The following is a 20,377-nucleotide window of genomic DNA, read 5'->3' as shown; positions in this document are numbered from 1 at the left end:
TTTATGACATTGAAAATTAGAATAGCCTTTTTGGGAAGCTTCAAAAGTCACAAAATTTGTCTTTCCTTGATCGAGTAAATGAAATTTGTGGTATGTATTCTCAAAAAACTAAAGAGCTAAACATATATAGAAAAGTTCATTAAATATTTTCTGTGTAATTGAAAGCTAAATAATACTCAGAGCAGCTCGCACTTATGTTTTACTTATGCTGTGCCAGGCATGTTTTAGAGTCTTTACAAGCTTGTTTAATCTTTACATGCTCTCTTTTTATCTCCCAGATAAGGAAACTGAGGTGCAAAGTGCTTAAATAATTTGTTATAGTGCAGAAGATATCAGACTGTGGATTTTATTCTCTAAACCATTATATTTTTAGCCTCACAAAAAGATGGAACAACTTATGACTTAGCAATAGGGAAACTGTCATGTAAATTATTATTTTCACTGGACCAGAATATTATGCAAACACCAAAGTGAACCATTATGAAGAAGATGAGCAATGTAGACTTCTAAAAAGTATGCTAAATCATAAAATGATATAGTATGATCAACTCATTATGGTGGTAATTGTAAAATATGACTCTCATATGAGGGACAATGTAAATTTACAGAACTAGTTACATGAACACAGAGATTGCCAGAGGATTGAGATTTAAAAAAAAAAAAATGGCATAAGAAGATCTAGCCACCTACCGAATCCTCTGAAAGAGAACAGCTGTCCACAAGATCAGACCCAGGGGCTATGGAGGTATACCCATCGGCTACGGCGGTATAGCCATCGGCTATGGCGGTATACCCATCTGATGCTGCACAGGCTTCCCCACAGAGGGACATTTTATTTGAATGATGGAGAAGAGCACTTTGTCTTTAAAAATTTCAAGTCAATAGTGAGGTGGATGAACCTAGAGCCTCTTATACAGAGTGAAGTAAGTCAGAAAGAGAAACATAAATATTGTATATAAACGCATATGTATGAACTCTAGAAACACAGTATTGATGAACCTATTTGCAGGGAAGGAACGGAAATGCAGATATAGAGAATGGACTTGTGGACACAGTAGGGGAAGGAGAGAGTGGGACAGATGGAGAAAGCAGCACAGACATATACACTGCCATGTCCTTGGACTGGATAGTCCATGGGGCTGCAAAGAGTCAGACACGACTGAGCAACTTTCACTTCACTTCACTTCATGTGTAAAATGGACAGCTGGTGAGAAGTTGCTATATAACACGGGGAGCTCAGCCTGGCACTTCTTGATGACTTAGGAGGTGGGATGCAGGGAGGAGAGGTAGGCTCAAGAGGGAGGTGATAGATGCAAAATTATGGTTGATTTGTGTTGTATGGCAGAAACCATTACAACACTGTAAAGCAATTTTCCTCCAATTAAAAAACAAATTGAAAAGTGTGAAGTAAAGATGGAGGTCAGAGACAGAAGGAAAAATTTTCCTATTTTATTAAACAGAGAAAAGTGAAAGGAGTTTGAAACCTGAGCCTGGCCCTTAGTTGGATGGAGTTTAGAAGAACAAACTCTAGCCTGCTGGCTCAGATGGTGAACAGAGCTCCTTCTGGGGTCAATACCTGGCAAGGGTTGTGAAATCGTAGATATCCAAAAGACTACAGCAGAGGTAGATAGCTGTTGATGGAAGTAGGGGTCAGACCAGAAGGAAATCTGGGTCTCTCTTCGAATGGAGTTAATTTCTAGAAATTGTGGGCTATTGGAATTGTAGAACACAAAGAACTACAGAATGCTCAAGTATAGAGCCGTAGAAGAGCCTCTAAATCCTTATCTCTAGGACTTTGGAAACCCTTGATAGCTTTTTAGTCTTCATGACTATGGAATTCAAGAAATGGCCAACTGGAAGGCTTAAGTCAGGGCCATTGAACAGTTGGGATGGTGCAAGGCCTGCACAGGTTTTGACAACAATTAAGTAAAATATGGAAAGGAATGAGTGATAAATATGATTTTTATTTTAGAAACTTTCTTAACTGTTAAAATATTTATTTGGCAATTAAAAAATATCTGGCAATTTGTGGAAATTGTACTTTAGCAAGTCTCCTCTTTTAGCTGTGTTCTTTAGCTATCCAAGTTCCTCCAAATTTATGTTTTTAGATGAGAATTTTCCTTCTTTTACTCTTTTTCACTCACATCAAGAAAATAAAGCAATGTGGTTCAATTTGTTTATTTTTGCCTTTGTTTTCTTTGCCTGAATATAAAGATCCAGATAAATATTGTTAATAGCTATGTCAATGAGTGTACTGCCTATGTTTTCTTCTGCGATTTTTATGGTTTCAGGTCTGACATATAGGTGCTTCATCTATTTTTAGTTTATTTTTGTATGTGGTGTGAGAAATGGTCTAGTTTCATTTCTTTCCAACAGCATTTTTTTAAAAAAGACTGTCTTTTCTTCATCGAATATTATTGTCTCCACTGTCACAGATTAATTAACCATATATATGTGAGTTTATTTCTGGGTTCTCAACTCTGATCTGCGTGTCTGCTTTTGTGCCAGTACAATGCTGTTTTGGTTACTACAGCTTTGGGGTATAATTTGAAGTCAGGTAGCATGATACTTCCGACTTCACTCTTCTTTCTCAAGATTGCTCTGGACAATTGAGATCTTTTGTAATTCCATAAAAATTTTAGGATTCTTTTTCTTCTTCTGTAAAAAATGCACTTCCTATCTTGATAGAGATTGCATTGGGTATAGTATGAACATTTTAACAATGTTAATTCTTCTAATCCACTAAGAAGAAATATCTCTCTACTTATCTGTATTATCTTCTATTTATTTCATCAATATCTTAGAGCAGGGGTCCCAACCTCTGGAATCTAATGCCTGATGATCTCAGGTGGAACTGATGTAATAATAATAAAGTGCACAATAAATGCAATGCACTTGAATCTTCCTGAAACCTTACCAGCCCATCCCTGGCCCATGGAAAAATTTTCTTCCACAAAACCAGTTCCTGGTGCCAGAAAGGTCGGGGACCAGCATCTAAGAATTTTCAGAGTACAGATCTTTCACCTGCTTAGTTAAATTTCTTCTTAGGTATTTTCTTATTTTTGATGCAATTGGAAATATGATTGTTCTGTTGATTTCTCTTTCTGGTATATCATTATTAGTTTATAGAAATGCACAAATTTTTGTGTATTAATTTCATATTTTGTTTCATTTATTAGTTCTAGTAATTTTTATTGGAGTCTTTAGGATTTTCTATATATAGTATCATGTCTGTGCAAATAGTAACAGTTTTATGTCTCCCCTTCCAATTTGAATGTCTTTTTGTCTTTTACAAACACAATAGTATTAAATTAGAAATCTATTACAGGAAGAAAACTGGGGGGAAAAAAATCAAACAATAGTGGGTAACCTTGACTTGTTATTAATCTTAGAGGAAATGTTTTCAGCCTTTCAACATTAATTACTTTATTTTCTTTTTCCTGTCTGAATGAAAGACTTCCAATACTGTTGATTAAAAGTGGTGGCAGTTGACCACCTTGACTTGGTTTTCATCTTAGAGGAAATGCTTTCAGCCTTTCAGCATTGATTATGATGCTAGCTGTGTGTTTGTCATGAATGGCCTTTATTATGTTGAATTATATTCCCTCTATGCCAAACTTATTTAGAGTTTTTAGCATGAAAGGATGCTGAATTTTATCAGGTTTTTTTTGCATCCATTGAAAATATCATGTAATTTTTATCCTCTGTTTTGTTAACATAGTTTAGCACATTGATTTGTGGATATCAAATCATAATTGCATATCTGGAATAAATCCACTTGATCATGATGAATGATCCTTTTAATCCATTACTCAGTTTGGTTTGCTAATTTTTTGCTGAGGATTTTTATATCTATGTTCATCAGTGATATTTGGCCTGTTGTTCTTTTTCTGTGGTTTCAATGTGTGGATTTACTATCCGGGTAATGCTTGCCTTGTAGAATGAGTATAGATATAGAACCATTCCTTCCTCAGAAACTTTTGGGTATATCTTGAAAAGGATAGGTACATGATATTGTCCCAGAGGTCCCTTAAACTATGTTAATTTTGTAAAAATTCTTTGTTTTTTTCTCTTTGTTATTCTAGTCCTGTGATTTCTACTATTCTGTCTTCTAAGTTGCTTATGCATTGTTCCATATCACTTAGTTTTTGATTCCCTCTAGTGTATTTTTCATTTCAGTTATTCTATCTTTCAGCTGTAATTGGTTCTTTTTTATATTTTCTAATTTATTGTTGACATTTTCACTATGTTCCTCTCCTCTTCTACCAAGGTTGGTGAGCATTTTTATGACTCTTCCTTTGGACTCTTTATCATTACCTATCTCTATTTCATTAGGGCTTTTGTGGTTTTTTTTTAAGTTTTTATCTTGTCCTTTCCTTTGGAACATATTGCTTTGTATTTTCATTTTGCTTTGCTTCCTGTGTGAAAGTGGAACACAGGCAGGTGAAACGGTTACCTCTTCCACTCTTGAAGTCATGTACTTCTGCACAGCATTTCCATGTAGACTGCTCGTGCCTGGTGGTTTTAGAAGCAGCGCTGGAGCCGAGGTGAGCATGGCCCAGGGCTTTTTTAGTGGGGTGGGCTGAAGCTTCACCCAATGCACAGTGGGACTTCTATCTTAGGGTGGAGGTGGGGTGCTGGAATTGAAGCCTGGAGTGGGCCAGGGTTTCTCCCGGGATATGTAGCCACTGCCTAAGTGGGGTGCTGGAGCCAGATCCCTGTGCCAGCTGGGGCTTCTCCAAGGGTGCACTGGAAGCTTGGTCTTGGCAGGAGGGCTAGGGCTGGAGTCATTTGAGGCTGAGGTTTCTCCTATGGCATGTTGAAAGCTGCTGCCTTGGTGGGGTGGAAGGGACTGGAGCTGAAGTCTGGTGTATGCTGGGGCTTCTCCTGGATGCACGAGGGCCACCGCTTTGGTGGTTGCTGGATTGAGGGTATCTAGAGTGTGAATCAGGTCTTCTCCTGGAGCTCATCAGAGTCCATAGCCCTGGAGGAGATCACGGCGGTCTGGAGCCAGGTGAGGACTGGGTGTCGTGCTTGGGTGACCTCAACAGGCCAGGTAGAGTACCAATCACTTTTTAGTCTGTTGCCTCTGTGCTGGGACTCAGAGCTAATTAGTTGTACACATGCCCATTGTTTCCCCCCCACCCTCCAGCTCTTCTGATAGTAAGCTCCTCTGGCTTTCAAGACAAAATAAGGGGGTCACCTTCCCATTGTCCATCCCCAGGGGCAAGATGCCCAATGTGGGGCTCAAATGCTTGCTCCTTATGGAGAACCTTTGAGTTTGTAATATCACCCTCCTCTTTGGGGTCACCTCTCAGAGGGGCCTGAGTCCAGACTAGAACACTGGTCTTCCCCTTCAATCTGTCTCAGTGTGTGTGTTTTCTTTATATTCTTAATTATAGAAGAGCTCTTCTGCTAGTCTTCAGACCATTAACAGAGTTATTCTACATGTAGTTGCAGTTTTGGTGTGTCAGTAGGAGAAGGCAAGCTCACGATCTTGCATTTTGATCCTACCTCCCCCTACTACCTTATATATTCATTTCCCAAAAAGTGCTGACTACCATTCACAGATTCAAGTTCTAACACTAAAAACATTTTAGTATGAAATTCTTGCCACTGGCTTATTTTGGGGTTTAAAAGAATCAAGTGCTACTGAGAAGGGTGCACTTATCTACCTTTCTAGACTAATATTCATCAGTCTGTACCAACTAGCCAACTTTAATTCTTATTAAACCACCAATGCTGTCTAAGAACTTTACATTTATCTTCTAAGCAGCAAAACGTATGTATTGATTGGATTGTAACTCAAACAGACGTTGTTCTGGGGGATCTGCATTAGAAAATGAAGAAATCCTACTGCTGAGCTTTGCAAACAGTGTCATGCTATGGCATGAAGCATAAAGGATAAACAAGCTGGCCTGTACTGAGGCTAGGCCAGCTGGTTGCTAATGAACTTCTTTTCTAGGGCCTTCATCTGCTGTATTTCCTGTGACTCAGAGAAGCCTCCCACCCTCTGTTCAAAAGAGTCATGGATCATTTTGGAGTGGTTTGCAGTACACACCATTTATACTTTGATGACATCAAAGGTAGTTAAATTTAGTCACTAAAATGCAAACATTTGCCCATGGAACCAGCCACAGGACTCCTTTTAAACACAGTACGTCACCACTTTTCACCAATAATACCAGCTACATTTTACTGAACATTCCCTGTAATCGGGCACTTTTCTGAGCACATTCCACCCATTAATCCTCTTAATAACCTTAGTGAGACAATATTATTCCCATTTTTCAGCTGAGTAAACTGAGGCACAGAAGGTTAAATAATGTGTTCAAGCTCACACAGAGAAGTTGGGGTTGTAAAGCAAGGAAAATGGCACCAAATTCCATATGCAACAGTCTCAATTCTTCTTTGCTGCCCTAGCCATCACCCTCTAATGCTTTACATGGTCCAGACACATTCCATTTCTTTCAGTTTTAGGTAGATCCCCTGCTTATGCACTACTATTGCCCCTGAGCTTGCAGTATTCTGGCTTCTCTATGGGCGATGTATGCCCCTCTGCCTTTAAACTAGCATGTTCAGTAGACCCTTGCAGAAATATTGTAGTTAAGTTGGGGGGAGAGTTAGAGGACTTTCAAGGGGAGAGTTACTTTGTTTTGCTTTAGTGTTAGTCTACTTAATCACAGGGCTTCCCCAGTGGCTCAGAATCTGCCTGCCAATGTAGGAGATGCAAGAGGCATGGGTTCAACCCCAGGGTCAGGAAGATCCTCTGAGTAGGAAATGGCAATCTGCTCCAGTATTTCTTGCCTGGAAAATTCCATGGCCAGAGCAGCCTGGCAGGCTACAGACCATGGGGTCCAAAGAGTTGGATGTGACTGAGCACACACGTACACAGGATGGGAGGATGGGTAGTAAAGAAGAAAATTACAGTAATGATAATTAGGATCAGAGCTGCCCTGCATTAACCCCTTAGTTGTTGGATAAAGGGGAGGATAGTGAACCAAACATGGAAAAATGGACTAGTTCAAAACTGGTAAAGGAGTGTGTATAAAGCTGTATATTGTCACCCAGCTTATTTAATTTATGTGCAGAGAACATAATGCAAAATGCTGGACTGGATGACACATAAGCTGAATTAAGATTGTTGGGAGAAATAGCAATAACCTCAGATAGGCAGATAACACCACCCTTATGGCAGAAAGTGAAGAGGAACTAAAGAGCCTCTGAATGAAGGTGAAAAAGGAGAGTGAAAAAGCTAACTTAAAACTCAGTATTCAAAAAATGAAGATGTGGCATCCGGTCCCATCACTTCATGACAAACAGATGGAGAAAAAGTGGAAACAGTGACAGATTTTCTTTTCTTGGGCTCCAAAATCACTTGGGATGGTGACTGCAACCATGAAATTAAGACGCTTGCTCCTTGGAAGAAAAGCTACGACCAACCTAGACATCTTATCAGAAAGCAGAGACAACACTTCTCCAACAAAGGTCCATATAGTCAAACCTCTGATTTTTCCAGTAGACACATAGAGATGTGGGAGCTGGACCATAAAGAAGGCTGAGCACCAAAGAATTGATGCTTTCAAACTGTGGTGCTGGAGAAAACTCCTGAGAGTCCTTTGGACTGTAAAGGGATCAAACCAGTCAATATTAAGGGAAATCAACCCTGAAAACTCATTGGAAGGACTGATGCTGACTCAGGCTCCAGTATTTTGGTCACCTGATGTGAACAGCCAATTCATTGGAAAAATCCCTGATGCTGGGAAAGATTGAGGGCAGGAGAAGAGGGTGTCAGAGGATTAGATGGCTGGATGGCATCACCGATGCAATGGACATGAACTTGGGCAAACTGTGGAAGATGATGAGGGGCAGGGAGGCCTGGAGAGCTGCAGTCCATGGGGTTGCAGAGTTGGACATGACTTAGTGACTGAACAACAACAGTGTGTCTTGGCTAGAGATTCTTACTTTTGTAGCGTCTTGAGTTTCTGGTCTAAATGAGATCCTAAGCCCCCCACCCTCCATCCTCTTCTTATTCTGCCCTTCTCGTGTATCACTATTGAAATATGATTTTGTTTAGTAATAGTCCATTCATATTCTCATCTCAAAGTAGTAAAGCAATTCTTCTCTGTCGAGCTCCACTAAGAATATATTGAACTCTTTGTTTCATCTTGGAACCAATATTTACAGGAACCGAGTTCAAAACAGATTTCATATTCTGTGTTCCATGGTCTTATTTTAATCTCTTTCAGAATTAAAATTCTCTTTTATTTTCTATATTAGAAATATACCACTTTATCCTTCTGTTGGTAGATGAAATATCTAACGTCATCTGTCAGGCCTCGAAGGTTAAGAACTGAAATCCAGATTTTAGAGAATGAATAACTCAGGTGTCTCAGTTCCTGCTCTGTCTGCCTTACATTTCTTTTTCAGGTATGTGCTAGCCTGCCCAGCATTCTTCCTCAGCACCAAATAACTATCACTATTAAGGAAACAGTCTATATTCATCTATTTACTTAATAATCTTTCCTACTAAACAGATTGAAGGAAAATAATACTAAGCCTATGTACAGGTAAAGAACTTGAGACCTAGAGAGTTGAACAATTTGTGATAGGTCATGAAGAGAGTAATCAGGCCATGTGGCTAAGACACTCCAACTTTGGTCTTTTTGACCTGTACCCTTTTTTTTTTTTTTTTTTAGAAAAAGAATTCAGTTTTATTACTGAATGGGCATTAAACTGGAATGTGATACATGTTACAGGCAACCTACTAAGAGGTTTCAAGGACAGAAAGAACTCTCCCCCTTCTATAAAACCAAGCAGATAAAAACTATTACATAAATGTTTTCAAGATAAACAATAACTATTCCTCAGGTATGGCCTGTATCTTTTTGCCTAGATTATGCTATCTCCCTGATAAGTCAGTCAGCAATTTATTCTTTCTTTTTCCTATAATTTCTGTAAGTCATTTTCTTCTTCATATTATACTCAGTCTGTCAGAGGTTAACGTCATTATTAAAAACTTAAAAGAAATAAAATAAAAACTTAAAAGATGCTGGGGTGGTCCCTCTCCCATCTGTGCTGAATTTGCCAACCTGGCTCTTGCAGAAATGCATTGATCCAACCAGTCAATCCTAAAGGAAATCACTCCTGAATATTCACTGGAGGGACTGATGCTGAAGCATCAGTATTAGAATACTTTGGCCACCTGACGCAAAGGACCGACTCACTGGAAAAGACCCTGATGTTGAGGAGGATTGAGTGCAAGAGAAGGGGTGACAGAGGGTGAGATGGTTGGATGGCAGAACTAACTCACTGACATGAGTTTGAGTCAACTCCAGGAGATGGTGAAAGACAGGGAAGCCTGGCGTGCTGTAGTCCATGGTGTCACAAAGATTCGGATGACTTAGTGACTAAACATCATCAATGGACCCTGGAGAATGACTATAGACCACCGCAAGCTCCAACAAGTAGTAGCCCTGTTCACAGTTGCCATGCAAGATGGACTGTCACGGCTATAGCAGATTTATAAAGCCTCATGTTCCTCATGGTATACAGTTGTTGATTTAGTGAGTGCACTCTTTTCTATTCTGGCCAGATAAGGGGATCAGAAACAGTTTGCATTTATATGACTGACTCAAAGGCATTCATCTATGTTTTTACTTCAGGGTTGTATTAATTCTCTTGCCCTCTGTCATAACATAATTTGGAGAGATTCAGACAGGATTCCTCAGAACATTACATCAATCCACTATATCAGTGACATCACACAGGTTAGACATGAGGAATGAGAAGTGGTTAGCATGTGGAAGGCTTGGGAAGTGACACACTCTTCCCATGGTGGAAGACAAATTATATGAAACATTTCCTTTAGAAAACTTGTAGATTCCTTCTTTGTCCCTTTGAAATGTGAATCTTTGGAACGTCCCCAGTGCTCCAGTGGTTAAGTATCCACCGGCCAACGTGGGGGACACAGGTTCGATCCCTTGTCCAGGAAGATTCCACATGCCATGGAGCAACTAAGTCCCTGTGCCACAAGTACTGAAGCCCACATGTTCTGGAGCCCATGCTCTGCAACAAGAGATGCCCCCACAATGAGAAGCCGGCACACCACAGGGAAGAGAAGTTCCCCCTTTCTGCAGCTAGAGAAAACCTGCTCGCAGCAATGAAGGTCCAGCACAACCAGCGAGAAACAGAGGAAGGAAGGAAGGAAGCTATTCAAGTCTGCTAGTCTCTTGGCAATTTCAAAGCCCAGGAAATGTCCCGAGACGCATCCCTTAGAACTGTAACCTTGAAGAAAGCCTGTGTCCCTCTCTCCCAGCCTCTGTGGAAGGGCAGGAGCCTAACTCCATGAAGCATCAATTCACAAATACAGATGATCTGTTCACATTGATCAACCTTTCCACTCCACCAAGCCCTCCGGTACTATTCCACTAACTCACCCCAGTGTTTAAAATATCTCATCTTCAATCTCTCTCCCCTACTGCCAGTCTTCCTCACCCTCAATTTTATTGTGATATAATTTATATTTCACGTTGAATAAATTTAAGGTACACAACAAACGACTGGATATATGTTTATATTGGAAAATGGCTGTCACAATTAGTTAATATCTATCACTACACATTTACAAATTTGCTTCATCTGTGTTGAAAACTTTCCAGATGTACTCTCAGCAACTTCTAGATACATAATATACTATTGTTCACTTGGTTCCTTGCTGTTTAACTCAGTCTGGAACAACCTGTCTTTGATGCAGACTTCATGATTAGAAGAGCTGGAGAACCTGCTTTGGCTGTGTTGGGAATTTTAGAACGTCCTTTTCAAGCCTGAACCACCTACTTCTGGACCATGATATAAAAGAAGAACAAAAATCTATCTTATTTGAGCAGCTGGATTTAGATGTCTCTCGGTGTCTCAGTTTGGCATGTGTCATAAGTAATATAAGGCCTATTTGACTGAGTTCCTTTAAAAATGAGACAAGTTTGAAAAAAAAAACCTGAAACTGTAATTTTGTTTTGTTTTCTTCCTCTGAACATGAATTATGGCACTGAACTTTGTTAAAAGTCAAAATTAAGGAAAATACAACAGTGCATTCAGTGTCCCATCACACAAAATTGAAATAAATGAATGTGGTATTTAAGTCTTGGGTCAAAATTGTATTGTTCAGAAACAGGAAAGGACAAAGAGAAGAATACATTTATAATATTTTAAGATTCAAATTGGCCAAGTTATACAATGATATATTTATCAGAAAAACATTGCCGAGAACCTATCCTCAAGTCCACTTTATTTTCTCAAATATTTAGATTGCTCAGAAAAAATGAATATAATAACATGATAAACATAAAAAAGGAATACTTCTGTTATTATGGTATTTTCTTAAAAAAGGAACAAAGAAGGCAGACCATCATCCAATTATGCAAAGAGCTAAATCCCAACCCACTTCAGTCACCCATAGACAGGGTACCCTGAAGGGATTCAGGATGGGAAAATAAAAGGATAATGTAGTCTGTGTTTTGGATGACCAGGCCCCTAGTTAGTTAAGATGCACTCCTCAAGAAGAATCTCAATGACTCCAGATTCTTGCATCTTCTTATATTAGAAAAGCACTAAAATCATGAAGCTGAGATCTCTATTCTTTATGATTATCAGTAATCTTTTATCAAGATACACCTTTGACTATGCATTTCCTGCCCCCCCCCACCCCCCGCCAAAAATTTCCTATCTATTCTGTGTCCTATCCTACCTCTTGGGAGCAGTTCCTCAGAGCTATCTGAAAAACTGTTTCCCAGGCTATAGTTTTCAGTAAGGTCCCTGAATAAAACCGAAACTCACAACTCTTACATTACGTGTTTTTAAGTTGACAATAGTCATGTGTATTTCCTAATGAACTTCTCGCCACATCCTTATTACAGTTTTCTTGGGATGATGCTAATTTTCACCATGTCACTCATCGACACCTTTCTTCTTTCCTTTCTCTTTCTCCATTTGTAAATATTGTTTCATGAATTGATTCAACAGAAATTTTGAACACTTACATTGTGCCTGCAACTGTTGTAGGTACCAACAAATTGCTTATGTCATCCTCAATGGGGATGGACAATAAAAGATGAACAATCACATAAGAGAATGCTGGTTTGCAACAGCACAAACTGAGATGGGGAGGGAGGTGAGGAAAGAAAATGATGACAGGGAAATTAACTGGAGAGAGAGAGCTAGGCTAGACAGGCTGACCAGGGCATATACGCCTGCACAGTGCTAGGGAAGAGGATTCCTGACGCAGGAAGTGCAAATGCAAAGACTCCTGGGGAGGAGAGAGCTGGGCTCCATGGAGGAGGAGGAGGCTGTGGAAGCTGGGATATGGTGAGCAAGGAAGAACGGAGAATGAGATGAGGTGGGAACTGGAGAGGCCTCATTAAAGGAGAGACTCAGGAGACAGCCTAGGTGTTTAAATTTTGTTCTAGGAAGAAAGCAAGGTTTTAAGAAGATAAATACAAAGACCAGTCTGGTCATTAGTGGTGCTTGGATTGCAGGAGAGAGAGAGAGAGAGTCTTCTCTTTCACCACTGAGGTTGCATGCTGCTTGGGGGTGGGGATTTGGAAGTGATGACTTCCCCAATTAGGGAACTGGTAGTGAAATCTCTGGACACCAGAGTTCATTTGCATATCACAGCTTGATTGGCTTGAAAAGGTTTCTTGTTTGTATTCTGGTCAGACTTCCAGCCAGATGGCTTGGGGCTGAAACTGAAGCAGAAATCTACCCAGTTATACACAGAGATTTTTTTGCTGTTGTTTTGTTTAGGAGGGTCTGGAGGTAGCATTGGGAAAGATCAGGGGCCACGGGGAAGTTTGCCTCTGTCCCCCAAGATGTGAGAGTTAAGAATGAGAGACGCTCAGATGATGACCAGGCTATTTTTGGGGGCATCAAAAAACTCAGCAAGCGCCACAGCACCAGCGCCATTTGCACTCCATTTTAAGTCTGCATTGTGCTTGTATTAGTTATACATCCATCTTCTCCAAATCAGGATCTAAAAAGACAATTTTGTTCTTAGAACTTCTCAGCATTCTTTATAAGTATCACCTTGAAGTTAAATGAGTTGGAATCAAATCATTCACAGACTAATTTACATGTAGCAGAAAATCCAAAGTGAGTGTGCTAATACTTAGCAAATTATTATTTAGGAGATGAGCATATTGTAATAATTAACATAAATAATTAACACATTAAGACGATTGTGTATTATGGGAAAAGAGATTTTAACTATCTGTGAAAAACTATTGGACAAGTATCCTTGATGATGATTAAAACTCAGTAACAACCTTTTTTTTTTTTTTTTTTGCTTTCTTTTATGAGAAGAAGATAAATGTATCTGAAATGCTTCATTAACTGGAAAGTCTGCTTTATGCCATCCAGAGCTGAATTTATACTTGTGAAATATGCAAATATTTCCAAGGTATAAAATTTTAACTGCAGTTGAATTCATCTGAAGCAGCCTGAAAAAAATGAAACTAACACAGCCCATAATTCCATTTTTCATTTTAACAACCTTGGCTAAACATTTTCTCAGGATTGAAATTTTTGAAGTAAACCAGTCTTAGTGACTTATGATCTCACTTTCTCAAATTATATCTGCCAGGTTTCATGGGGGCACAACAACCATCCTCAGATGCCAAACAGGACCAGAGTAGGAACCTGGCTTTGTAAGAGCCAGGAGCCAGCCCAGCAGTTGCAAATTTTACCTTTATAAAATCACCCTTTCTTTTGTCTTAATAAGCAGTCTCTCTTAAAAAGTAAACGCTCTTTGGAAAGATGCGAGTTAAAACTTTGCAGAATTTACTTGTGTTTCACCTGTTGGATTTGACAAACATCAAAACATTAAGGAAATGTAACTAGGGACTTCCCTGGTAGTCCAGTGGTTAAGACACGGTCTTCCTATGCAGGTGGAGCAGGTTCAATCCTTGGTCGGGGAACTAAGATGCCAAAAGCCTCTTGGCCAAAAAACCAAAACATAGAACAGAAGCAATATTGTACCAAAATCAATAAAGACTTTAAAAACAGTCCACATCAAAACAAAACAAAAAAATCTTTAAAGAAAATGCAACTAAAAGAAGGATATTTTGATTCTACCTGCAGATATTTGCAGAGAAGAAAAGTTATTTTTACAGCCTACACCACCACCTAGATGTGTTTTATGGGGTGCCTGAATATTAGTGATGCAGTGAGAAGGCTGAGAAGAAAGGATCATCCTGAGAGAAAGCCCAGACAATAGAAAGGAGAGGAGAGGCATCCACTGTTGTCTAGGGGATAGAAGTCTGGGGCTTGGATAATAGAAGATCTTGATTTTTTATCCTAGGTTTATAAACAAAGCCATCATAACTCCTCAGGTAAAAATAGATCCAGGGCAGATTCAACCTCTGTGTGACACTTATCTGTCTCTGGGAAAATTCTAGGAGGAAAAAATGAAAGAATAAAAAATTAAGTGTAGAGCTGTTTTGAATTTTTTTTAAGAATCACAACATAAAAGCTATGCATGGAGTTTATTCAGGATCTTATTGAGGAGTACAGTCTGGAATACAGAGCTCTGAGAAACTGCTCTGAAGAGGTAAGGGGAAAGGCCAGTGTATATATGATTTGGGGGAAGGGAGTACATTCAAACAAGTACACATCTCAGTTTTCTGCAAGTCATGGGGATTAGATATCTTACGGTTTCAGGGCTTTTTTAAGTATGAGAAGATGAAAGAATCTAGGTTCATAAAAATTTTTCTCCTGAAAATAAATATGTAGAGGCCTATTCTGTCAGTTTTGCTGGAGCACAGTGTACCTCATTTCTGATCTCCACCATGAACTCTTTCTGGGGTGTATTAAAGGTAGTGACTGCAGTGGAAAATGGCTCAGTCCTTATAGAGCTAGATAGCTAGCAACCTTCTTTAGTTGGCAGAGCCTTGGAAGATCCACATGCCAGAGGACAAAACTAAAATGTTAGTGATGAGTCTGATGTCCTTTATTCAAAAGAAGACCACCTATGGATTGGTGGGGTACAGTGCCTAACAAGCAGTGATACACTCTTTGCTGGGGATTTTGGACAAGAGCATGTTTTAAAGAAAGTCCATTACCATATGTAAAATTAAATAACCAGTAGAAATTTGCTGTATGATGCAGGGAGATCAAATCCAGTGTTCTGTGACAACCTAGAGGGGTGGGATGGTGTGGGACACAGGAGGGAGATTCAAGAGGGAGGGGACATTCATATACCTGTGGCTGATTCATGTGGACATATGGCAAAAATCAACACAACCGTTGTAAAGCAACCATCCTCCAATTAGAAAATAAATTAAAAAAAAAAAGAAAGAGGCAATGCAGAAACAGGGCATGATTGGCTCAGAAGTGGGGCATTTCCTTGTAAGTCTAGCAGATCCTATTTTCTATGGTAAGTTCAACTAGCTAGAACTGAGTTGGAGTATTACGATTGGTGTTAGGTTTCCTTGACAGTGAGGCATTTTTGGTAAATGAAGGTTGACTTAGGTTTAGATTTGTGAAGTCGGCCAGGCCACTGGGGCCGTCTCCATTTTTCAGGTCCCCACATATGAATTAACTGTATCAGTGTATGGAAATAAGGGCCCCTGAAACTTACCATCTAATAGTTTCATGTGCAATATGACTCATGGTAGAGATCAGAATTTCAATTCTCATATGACGTAGCTGAGATCCAAAGAAGGCTTCCAGTTAGTACTTTGATAGAGCTAAGCCTTGAATCTAGTCTCATGAAGCTGGAATCTCTGCTATTATCTCCCTATGTAACCTCAGGTAAGTTACTTCACCTCTTTGCCTCTTTAGTCCTCTCTTGAAAAATGAGGGGCAAAATAAAACAAATGCACATTTCTCCCCAGTTTAATAAAAGCACTGCCCATTTACCCAACTGAAAGATGAAAAACATATCCTCTGGCTTCTCAGACTCTCACCCCTACAATCCAACAGAATGTCACATGGGGTCCAGCAGTACTGCTATCAAAAAACTCTGTTCTTACAAAACTTTTTTTTTTAACTTAAATAACTAAGCATATTTAAAAGAGATTTACTTACACTGTGATAGAGACTGCAATTTACTTTTTCTGCCAGCCTCCCAGGATTCGATTCCTAGTCTTACTCTATAATAGCCATGCTTCCATCTTCTCATTTATAAAGTGGTGATATTACTGACAGCATTGTTATGGTGATCATCAAATGACTTGATGAATTAACCATTAATTTTTCTAGTTCAGCTCAGTCGCTGAAATCTACATATAGATTTCTCAGGAGGCAGGTCAGGTGGTCTGGTATACCCATGTATTTAAGAATTTTCCACAGCTGGTTGTGATCCACACAGTCAACGACTTTGGCATAGTCAATAAACCAAAAGTAGTTGTTTTTCTGGAACACTCTTGCTTTTTCTATGATCCAGTGGATGTTGGCAATTTGATCTCTGGTTCCTCTGCCTTTTCTAAATCCAGCTTGAACATATGGAAGTTCATGGTACATGTACTGTTGAAGCCTTGCTTAGAGAATTTTGAGCATTACTTTGTTAGCATGTGAGATGAGTGCAATTGTGTGGTTCAGTTCAGTTCAGTCGCTCAGCCATGTCCCACTCTTTGCGACCCCATGGACTGCAGCACACCAGGTCTCCCTGTCCATCATCAAATCCCAGAGTCCACTCAAACTCATGTCCATTGAGTCGGTGATGCCATCCAACCATCTCACTCTCTGTTGTCCCTTACCTCTCCCTTCAATCTTTCCCTGCATCAGGGTCTTTCCCAATGAATCAGCCATTCGCATCAGGTGGCCAAAGTATTGGAGTTTCAGCTTCAACATCAGTACTTCCAAAGAATATTCAGGACTGATTTCCTTTAGGATGAACTGGTTGGATATCCTTGCAGTCCAAGGGACTCTCAAGAGTCTTCTCCAACATAACAGTTCAAAAGCATCAATTCTTTAGCACTTAGCTTTCTCTATAGTCCAACTCTCACATCCATACATGACTACTGGAAAAACTATAGCCTTGACTAGATGGACCTTTGTTGGCAAAGTAATGTCTCTGTTTTTTATTATGCTGTCTAGTTTGGTCATAGCTTTTCTCCCAAGGAGGAAGTGTCTTTTAATTTCATGACTACAGTCACCATCTGCAGTGATTTTGGAGCCCCCCAAAATAAAGTCTGCCACTGTTTCTACTGTTTCCCCATCTATTTGCCATGAAGGGATGGGACCAGATGCCATGGTTTTAGTTTTCTGAATGTTGAGTGTTAAGCCAACTTTTTCACTCTCTTCTTTCACTTTCATCAAGAGTCTTTTCAGTTCTTCTTTGCTTTCTTCCCTAGGGTGGTGTCATCTACATATCTGAGACTATTGATATTTCTCTAAGAAATCTTGATCCACCTTTTGTTTCATCTAGCTGGCATTTTGCATGATACAATCTGCATATAAGTTAAATAAGCAGGGAGACAATATACAGTCTTGACATACTCCTTTCCTGATTTGGAATTAGCCTGCTGTTCCATGTCCAGTTCTAACTGTTGCTTCCTGACCTACATACAGGTTTCTCAAGAGTCAGGTCAGGTGGTCTCGTATTCCTATCTCTGTCAGAATTTTTCACAGTTTATTGTGATGCACACAGTCAAAGGCTTTGGCATAGTCAATAAAGCAGAAATAGATATTTTTTGGAACTCTCTTGCTTTTTCAATGATCCAGCGGATGTTGGCAATTTGATCTCTTGTTCCTTTGCCTTTTCTAAAACCAGCTTGAACATCTGGAAGTTCATGGTTCACATATTGCTGAAACCTGGATTGGAGAATTTTGAGCATTACTTCACTAGCGTGTGAGATGAGTGCAACTGTGTGGTAGTTTGAGCAGCTATGGCATTGTGCCTTTCTTTGGGGTTGAAATGAAAACTGACCTTTTCCAGCCCTGTGGCCACTGCTGAGTTTTCCAAATTTCCTGGCATATTGAAGGCAGCACTTTCACAGCATCATCTTTTAAGATTTGAAAGAGCTCAACTAGAATTCCATCACCTCCACTAGCTTTGTTCGTAGTGATGCTTCCTAAGGCCCACTTGACTTCACATTCCAGGATATCTGGCTCTAGGTGAGTGATCACACCATCATGGTTATCTGGGTCATGAAGATATTTTTCATATAGTTTTTCTATGTATTGTTCCTACCTCTTCTTAAAATCTTCTGTTTCTGTTAGGTCCATACCATTTCTGTCCATTATTGTGCCCATCTTTGCATGAAATGTTCCCTTGGTATCTCTAATTTTCCCATTCTATTGTTTTCCTCTATTTCTTTGCATTGATAACTAAAGAAGGCTTTCTTATCTCTCCTTGCTATTCTTTGGAACTCTGCATTCAAATGAGTATGTCTTTCATTTTCTCCTTTGCCTTTAGTGTCTCTTCTTTTCTCAGATATTTTTAAGGCTTCCTCAGACAACCGTTTTGCCTTTTTGCATTTCTTTTTCTTGCGGATGGCCTTGATCACTGCCCTCTTCTCCGATGTCATGTACTTCTGTCCATAGTTCTTCAGGCACTCTATCAGATCTAATCCCTTGAATCCATTTGTCACTTCCACTGTATAATCATAAGGGCTTTGATTTAGGTCATACCTGAATGGTCTATGGCATAATATGGCGGAGTAGAAGGACGTTTGCTCATCTTCTGTGAGAACTCCAAAAACTACAACTCACTGCTGAGCAACCATCAACTGGAGAATGTTGGTTCCCACCAAAAAAAGATACCCCATGTCCAAGGGCAAGGAAGAGGGCCCAACAAGACTGCAGGAGGGGCAAAACTGTGTTTAGGATCATACCCCTTACCCTCCAGAGACACTCAGAGGGCCAAAATAAAGCTTGGTAACACCAGGTCCCAGAGACCCCGCAGAGACTGAGCCAGAAATGCCTTTGAGTGTCTCCTGCGAAGGTATGGGTCAGCAGTGTCCTGTCGCAGCGGCAGAGGTTCTGGGTGCAACAGATCTGGGTAGGGCAAAACCCTCTAGAAGGATGTCGCCATTAACCCCACCATAGAGCTGCCAGAACTCACACAGGACTGGGGAAACAGACGCTTGATGGGCACAAACAGAACCTTGTGCACCAGGACCCAGGAGAAAGGAGCAGTGACTTCACAAGAGACTGACCCAGACTTGCCTGTGAGTGTCCAGGGGTCTCCAGTGGAGGCATGGGTCAGCAGTGGCCTGCTGCAGACTTGGGGGCATTGAGTGTGGCAGTGCATGCATGGGACCTTTTGAAGGAGGTCACCATTATCTTCATTACCTCCACCATAGTTTGGCCTCAGGTCAAACAACAGGAAGGGAACACAGCCACCACCCTCCAATCAACAGAAAATTGGATTAAAGATCTACTGAGCATGAGCCTGCCCATCAGAACAAGACCCAGTTTCCCCCTCAGTCAATCTCTCCCATCAGAAAACTTCCATAAGCCTCTTATCATTATTCATCAAAGGGCAGGCAGAATGAAAACCACAATCACAGAAAACTAACCAAACTGATTATATGGACCACAGCCCTGTCTAACTCAAGGAAACTAAGCCATGCCGTGTGGGGCCACCCAAGATGGATGGGTCATGGTGGAGAGCTCTGACAAAATGTGGTCCACTGGAGAGGGAATGGCAAACCACTTCAGTATTCTTGTCTTGAGAACCCCATAAACAGTATGAAAAAGCAAAATGATAGGACACTGAAAGATGAACTTCCCAGGTCGGTAGGTGCCCAATATGCTACTGGAGATCAGTGGAGAAATAACCCCAGAAAGAATGAAGAGATGGAGCCAAAGCAAAAACAGTACTCAATTGTGGATGTGACTGGTGATGGAAATAAAGTCTGATGCTGTAAAGAGCAATATTGCATAGGAACCTGGAATGTTAGGTCCATGAATCAAGGCAAATGGGAAGTGGTCAAACAGGAGATGGTAAGAGTGAACATCAACATTTTAGGAATCAGCAAACTAAAATGGACTGGAATGGGGGAATTTATTCAGACAAACATTATATCTCCTACTGTGGGCAAGAATCCCTTAGAAGAAATGGAGTAGTCATCATAGTCAACAAAAGAGTCTGAAATGCAGTCTCAAAATGCAGTCTCAAAAATGACAGAATGATCTCTGTTCATTTCCAAGGCAAACCATACAATATCACAGTAATCCAAGTCTATGACCTGACCAGTAATGCTCAAGTTGAACAGTTATATGATGACCTACAAGCCCTTCTAGAAATCACACCCCAAAAAGATTTCCTTTTCATTATAGGGGACTGGAATGCAAAAGAAGGAAGTCAAGAGATACCTGGAGTAACAGGCAAGTTTGGCCTTGTAGTACAAAATGAAGCAGGGCAAAGGCTAACAGA

The sequence above is a fragment of the Muntiacus reevesi genome, chromosome 12 (genome assembly GCF_963930625.1).
Source record: "Muntiacus reevesi chromosome 12, mMunRee1.1, whole genome shotgun sequence".
Taxonomy (NCBI): domain Eukaryota; kingdom Metazoa; phylum Chordata; class Mammalia; order Artiodactyla; family Cervidae; genus Muntiacus; species Muntiacus reevesi.
The sequence above is the reverse complement of the archived record's forward strand: the minus strand, read 5'-3'. Positions refer to the sequence as shown.